The following is a 7,057-nucleotide window of genomic DNA, read 5'->3' as shown; positions in this document are numbered from 1 at the left end:
CTAAATCTAAGTCCTAAAGAGAAGACCTCAATCTCTCTCCAGGTGGCATAGGGCAAAGGTGTTGGGCAATTCCTAGGCTTACTTTACTCTCAGTCCAGCAGAACTGGCAGGGCCTATTTACATTGGGATCAAAGATCTTGTAACAATAATATAAGTAATCTTAATGGTGACAAATGGCTCCTGCTGACCATTGAAGCATCCGGGCATGGAGTTCTATGAGCTTTATCACTTCAATTAAAAATCTGCCCTAGTTAGGAGATCTAGCATTCTGGGACTACTTTACAAAAAGGGAAAAGAGTTTACTTTACCCACAGTCTTTTATTGACTGGTTTCACACTGTGTGTGCATTCCATGTGTTCTCCTAGGATCTGATTTTACTTACTAATGCCCCCTTCAAGAGTGTGAAATGCAAGACGCTCTGGAGCTTCTCATGCAAACGTTCGGAACATGAGAGGGTTTTGAAAAGAGGAATCTTAACAAGCATCAAGAAGGCCATATTTCCCATTCCTATGATTATATGCTTGTGTGCCATAACCTTATCCTCTGAACTGCTTCACCCTCAATGTTGTTGTTGTTGTTTTTTTGTTTGTTAGTTTTCTTGTTATTGTTGTGCCATAAATCAAACCAGGGATGCTTAACCAGTGAGCCACGTGGCCACAGGATACTAGGCCCATTTGCTTATTTAAATGCTTTGCCTCACTCAAAGCTCACAGAGAAGATGAACACAGGTATGTGGAAATGTTCCACATTCAAAGAGCAACAACTGGCAGACATGGACAAGAGCCCCTGTGGAAGTCTGTTCAATGATTCTTTCCTCATAACAAGTGTGATCCAAACTATCATGGTGATTATTTGTAGTCACAAAGACAAATACATGGAAACCTGAAATAACAATGTTGGACGTTGCAAAATGATCAAAACACTAACATTTCAGACCTTTAAAGGAGGCCAAAGTCAACGGAGAGGATACTGGGATGATGGGCAAGGACCAAGGAACAGTGAATTGCCTCAAGCGTGAAGAAGAGCTAGATCCATGAAGTGAGTTGGATCTATGCAAAAGGGGGAAAGGAGCAGAATGAGTGGGGTAGAAGTACTTGAGAACGAATGTTTCCTGCAGTCCTTAATGAATCTGGCAGGCAGTAGCTCTGGTTTTCCTTCCCTGTGCCACTTGCCAGCCTGGGATCCGTGCACTTAGTGCTTCTGTTCTCAGGGTCACAGTGCCAAAGTCGATAAAGCCTGCTTAAAAATATGTGCTCTGATGCCAGGTGTGGTGGCACATGCACATCAGCTCAACAGCTCTGGAGGATGAAGCAGGAGGATCACAAGTTCAGAGTCAGCCTAAGAATCTTAGTGAGGTCTGGTCTCAAAATAAAAAGTGAAAAGGGGCTGAGGGTGTGGCTTTGTGCTTGAACATTCCTGGGTCCAATCCCTAGTACCCTAAAGGGAAAAAATGTGCTCTGAGAGGCTTGGGTGAGAATTAATTAACGGAAGAGATTGAGGTGCTTGTTAACAGGAGAGTCTTCAGACATGCGTCACCTTTTTCATTTTCATGATTTTGAAATGATTCATTTCAAAACTGGGTGTAAAGATCAACTTACTCATCTCATTTAATGAGGTTCTATGCTATGACCAGTGATATTGATTTCCATTTGGGTTCATGATATGAATTTTCATTGTTGAGCACACTTAATTAGGAAAATACTGTATCTGTCTAGGGAAATTGAAGAAATAACACTACAATTATCAGTCAAAGCCTCTTCATATAGTACACATGGGAATTTCCTTAACTCAGACTGTCCTGGACACTTGCCAGAAAAGAACACACACTTTCTTATCAAGCTCATTCTGTAGATTCTTTTGGTAAAGGCACCAAGAATTTGTCCCTGTGTCTTTTGGGCTGTGCGGGCCCTTCTGGTCTACTGTGGAGGACACCGTAGTTCCCTCTTCTATGGTATTCTGTGAGAGAGCCAAGCAAAGTTCTTAGGAAATGACCTAGGACCTCTGATCACACGTCTTGTCATTCACTCACCCAATCACAGGTCTGATGTTGTGTGTGCTTTCTGGGGCGCTCAGACTAAGAAACCCCCATTACCTCTCCTGTGTGCACACCTAACTCAAAGTTGCATGTCTGTCTAAAAGATTGGCAACTTGGCATTATTACTGACTTACTTCATGCCGTATCCTGGAGCACTTCCCACATTGTACTTGGCCGGTGGCAAATCCTCAGTAAATGTTTGTGGTAGGAAAGAAGGAATGCATGAATGCTTAGAAGGGAGAGCAGAAGGGATGGTCGGTGCCACCGTGCAAAAGCACTCCAATATATGCTACTTCCGACAGGTGAAAGCTCCCAGTGGGAAGAGCAAGATGTATTTCCTCCATGTAGCTTTTAGCACATTGGACTGTGTGTCTTAGGGCATTGCCAAGGTCAGCTTGAAGACTGACTGAACAGCTGTTTGCCCTAACATCTTATTCTCTGTACCATCACTCACATTTGGTTTGTTCTTGCCCAGAGAAGGAGGTATAACCAGGCCTATTTTCCCTTAAGTCATCCATAAAATTGTGCATAAGCTGTATGTGAACTTTGCAAAAAGTTAGGGGTGCAGCCGTGCAGCCCCAATATAGGGAGACAGAATGACACATAACCTGCTACCTAGAAGTCCACAGGTGCAAGACTGTATTTTCTGAAAATGTCCACAGCAACATCTCCCATCTCATGTTGTTATAAATAGCGCCTGTCACCTCCCCCACTGAGAGATGTAATTCTTATTATCCCACTTGAATGTGAAAGGGCTTGTGACTCACTTCTAATCAATAGAGTATGACAGGAGTGACTCACCATGAGTTCTGAGGCTTCATCACAGGAGCTGATGCAACAATCACCTTTCTTATTGAAACCCCCACCCCTCAGGGTCTGAGTCATCACATATGAGGCCTGACTACAGAGAGGTCTGCCATGCTCAGAAGAAAACGAATGCCACCACGAGGTGAAAGTTAGGAACTCCACTTCCTGTTCCACGCCATCCTTCAGTCCTGTTCACAAGGCCACCAGGACTGTCAGTCAAGGAGCCTTCATATGAATCCAGGCATGGCAGGCCAGGCTTTTTCAAAGGGGGTCATAGACATCATATGAAAAAAGTCATTTGCCCTGTGTCCTTTCTCAGTTCCTGATTTTGAAATGCCATGCGTATACTAAACGGCTGCCATGTTATGGACTACCTTGGGGGCCATTTGTTATTGAGGCAAGAGTCACTGGGTGTGTGAGGGGGGATTAGGGGCCTAGGACAGGCCTCCACTGAAGGCACAAAGCCATCTGACCCTCCTGCACATCCTCAAACCCTAATCTCATCCTTCCTTAAGTTATTTCATTGAATTTGTTTATACTTTTCCTACCACCCCACTATAGAAGAGGACAAACAAGAGTTTTGTATGGCCCAGGGGACCTGACAGGAGTTCCCATCAGCTGAGAAGAGAAACAGGGTATTCATGGATAAGGTATCCAGTGCTCCGCACCAGGTTTGCCCTGAATATGAGAACACTGGGACTTGATCCCATCACTTAGGGAACTGCATACAAGTGACCTACCCAGTAGGTGGCAGAGACTGGATTCAAGTACAGATAGTGTTTCCCCAGAGGCTGAATGTGCAAACACTCTGCTGATACCCCTCATCCAAAATTTAGGGGACCCTGGAGAATTTTGCCTTGCTGCAGAGTGAGAGACACCACCATCTTTGACATTCACAGAGGCCCACTTTGTTCAAAAGCCCCAATTTCCCCACTGCCAAATCCTATTCTATGTAGAGATCAAGAAACACAATTTCACATTTATAAATATTTATTAATTTCTGAACACTTAACACATGTACAAGGTGGGTACTTTGAAAGATCCAAGGGGGTGGACATCCCTCTCAATCCTCTCTCCCCATCCCGCCCCCCCCCCCCCCAGCAGTGAGTCACTAACACAAAACCCAGCAACAGAGTAGCATCATTGGAGAACGGAGTGTGATGAGGTATGTAATATCGAATTTCAAAACATGCTAATTTTCAAACACACTAGATAAACAACGTGGCTGAAAGCAACAGCTTTCCCTAAGTAGTGGAAACGCGTCCACCTAAAACACAAACGCTCAGGAAACCCGGGGAGAACGTCCTGAAAGTGTTCACCAAAGTGTTGGGATGTAGCCGCCTAGCACACTAAAATGCACGTGTTGCACACAAGCCTGTTCACAATAGCACCAGAAACATACAGTACACGGGATTCCCACCAGCCATGTGGGGATCCTTCAGGACGAATGGCACAACCAAGTGATAAAAGAGATGGCTTGAAAACGTGGAGACACTACTTGCTTGTTAGATATCAAGGTGATCATTGTACACAGAAGAAGGTGTGTGTGCTCAAGTTCCGGATTCAGAGAGAGTCCCTTGAACAGAACTGGAGGGGAAGGGGGAAAGAGGGACAGGTAGTTTGCACTGACACCACAGGTTTGCCAGTCTGGAAACAGATCTGGTTCACAGGGGAGAAGGATTCTTTACCCAAGTGCTGCAGGGGTTGGCTGGAGGGGCCCCCACCAGCACACTGGGTTCAGCTTGTGGCCCCAGTCACTGCTCCTCTTGGCCAGGACAGGCAGGGGCCATCTCGATGGATGCGTTCTGCATGTTGTCGTCTTCCTCCTCCTCCTCTTCAGTGGCCTCCTGCGCCCAAGCTTCACCATCGACCTCCTCGATGACCATGCTGCGCACAGTGCCCGCATCCAGGCAGTGCGGGGCGACGCCATACACGCGTGGGTCGGATTCCGCAGCGTGGAAGCTCTGCACCCCGCACCTGCTGCAGAAGCTGTGCAGCGCCGGGTGCGTGTTGGACGGGTAGGTGACCATGCTCTCGGCGCCCTGCAGCAGCGTGAAGCGCTCAGCGGGAACGAGGAAGTGGCGGTGCTGCTTCTTCTTGCACAGCCTGCAGCTGCACTCCACCACGTGCAGATCCTCAGGGGCCCATGCCGCAAAGCGGACAGCGCCACAGTGGCAGCCCCCGGTGTGGTACACCAGGCCCGGGAACTCGAAGGTGTCCAACAGGAACTTGGCGGCACCCTCGCAGCTCAGGCCCCGCAGTTGCGGAACTTCTCCCAGCGCTCGCGCTGCGCGCCCAGGTCCAGCTCACCCGGGGACTTGGCGGGGGCCGCTGGGGTGGGCATGAGCGCCCGCTGGTTCCGCAGCTGCGGCGGGAGCAGCAGATTCTTGGCGCAGGTCTCCCGGACCCGCCGCCACCAGAGCTTGCGCCGCGCCTTTCCCCGCCGCCTCTTGGCTGCCGCGCGCTCCCTGCCTTCCGCCTGGCTCCCGACCCCGACTTGGACAGCTGGGCACCGCGCGCGGCTAGTGCCCATGACCGCGACGGCTGCGCAGGTGGCTGGAGGATCCCCGGGACGCTTTTGCTTCCGCCGCTGAGCGCTGGCTCTTTGCCTTGCTCTGCCCATGGCGCCTGCAGTCTTCTGAGTGGGCGCCCACCGCCCCTCATTTCCCAGGCAGTCTCTGAGCAACCTCATTGGCTGCACCTGCAGGATTGGCCACTTGTTGAGTGTGATGTCAAGAGACCCTTCCCTTGACCCTATCAAAACAGCCTCTGCTCCCTGAGAGACTCAATGGGAAGGAGGTGGTTCAGCAGACACGTGTGGGGTCCCCCAGGGCTTCTGGGCACAGGGAGGAGTATTCAGCTCTCCAAACTCTAGCACTCATTTAGAGTCAGTTACACCAAACTCGGAACCAAAATATGGTCATGATTTCTCCCACAGGGACCAAAGAGAGCCCCCCAGGGAGACACAGGTGGTCTCAAGCCCACCAGCTGGGTGTGAAGGAGAGGGGCCAGATAGGGGAAGACTTTTTTTTTGCTGTCTGCCTGCAGGGTGGGATCTGTCTGCCTCTACTAGTTTTCCTTGCGATGGGGTCTGTTTTCATATGACTGTACCATTTCAGCTTTGTAGATTCATGTGTGCATGATGTGGCTGTCTGAACTCTCTTTCAATGCATTGACCTATACTGTTGAAGTGCAAATGAACCTCTTGCAAACATGATGTGAAATTAGGTCGGTTTTGACAGACTTGGCCCATATCAGCCTTAATTCTAAATGATGGGTTTAGCTCAGTCACCTGATGATATTTGCTCCAATGCCAGTGTCTAAGTCCCTCCATTGGTTTCTTTGCTTTCCTCTGTATCTCATCCCTCTTTCAATCCCTCTCCTTCTTTCTCTGATTTACTGGGACACTTTATGGGGTTTGTCTTTGTTTTTTAATCACGTTTGAGTGTGTGGCTGTTGAATATTTTGTCAGGGTTTGCCCTGGCCTTGACTTGACTGAGTCCTCAATCCACAGTCAGTTGACCTATGGAAATCAGAGGTCCATTGGGGATGTGGGCCTCCCTCACTGGTGAACAAAATAGTCTCAGTCGTAGGTTGGGTGTGTCATGTGGGTTTTGGTCATTCACAATTCACAAGGAAAAGGCTCACCTAAGGTCTGTCCCTTGGGGATGCTTCTTCTACTGCTCTTGATTCATTCCTCTTACTCTTAGCTGCCTCCTTTCATGATTTCCTTTCCTGTTTCAGCACACAACTCAGTCACTCTTTCTGCACATCCTTTGCTTTCCGCTTCCTGTCTTGGCTTCCCATTCAGGCCCAAAAGAGTATGCTTGCATGTGAAATTCTCCTTCGACAGTACTGTTTTTCCAACAGGTGAAAATGGTTTTGTCACGTCCTAATAGACCCCAGAGCTCCATGAGAAATCTGCAGTGCTTCAACTCAGTGTCACCGCCCCTCATCAATGTGTCATTTTTGTTCTTGTCCCTTTCAGTGTTAGTAGGAATTTCAATAGATGAACTTTGATATATCTCACCATGGGTTCATCTACACATGTCAGTGTGTAGTTCATTTATTTTGTTTTCTATGTTCTTCCTCAAATTTTGGACATTTCCAGCCGCAAATTTCTTGTGTGTCTCTCTTTTTCAAAATCAGTGGTAGAAATTTATGAGGAAATATAGTCCAATATTGTCAATTTCATATGTGGCCAACATGAAATAA

At 48.0% G+C, this 7,057-nt stretch overlaps 1 pseudogene; it reads right to left on the bottom strand.

Annotated features, from left to right (window-relative positions):
* Positions 1–4,596: 4,596 nt before the first annotated feature.
* Positions 4,597–5,465, bottom strand: LOC143638507 (centromere protein V-like protein 3; annotated as a pseudogene).
* Between the last annotated feature and the right edge of the window lie 1,592 nt (positions 5,466–7,057).

This window comes from Callospermophilus lateralis, chromosome X (genome assembly GCF_048772815.1).
Source record: "Callospermophilus lateralis isolate mCalLat2 chromosome X, mCalLat2.hap1, whole genome shotgun sequence".
Lineage (NCBI taxonomy): Eukaryota > Metazoa > Chordata > Mammalia > Rodentia > Sciuridae > Callospermophilus > Callospermophilus lateralis.
This window is presented reverse-complemented; position numbering and strand designations above follow the sequence as displayed.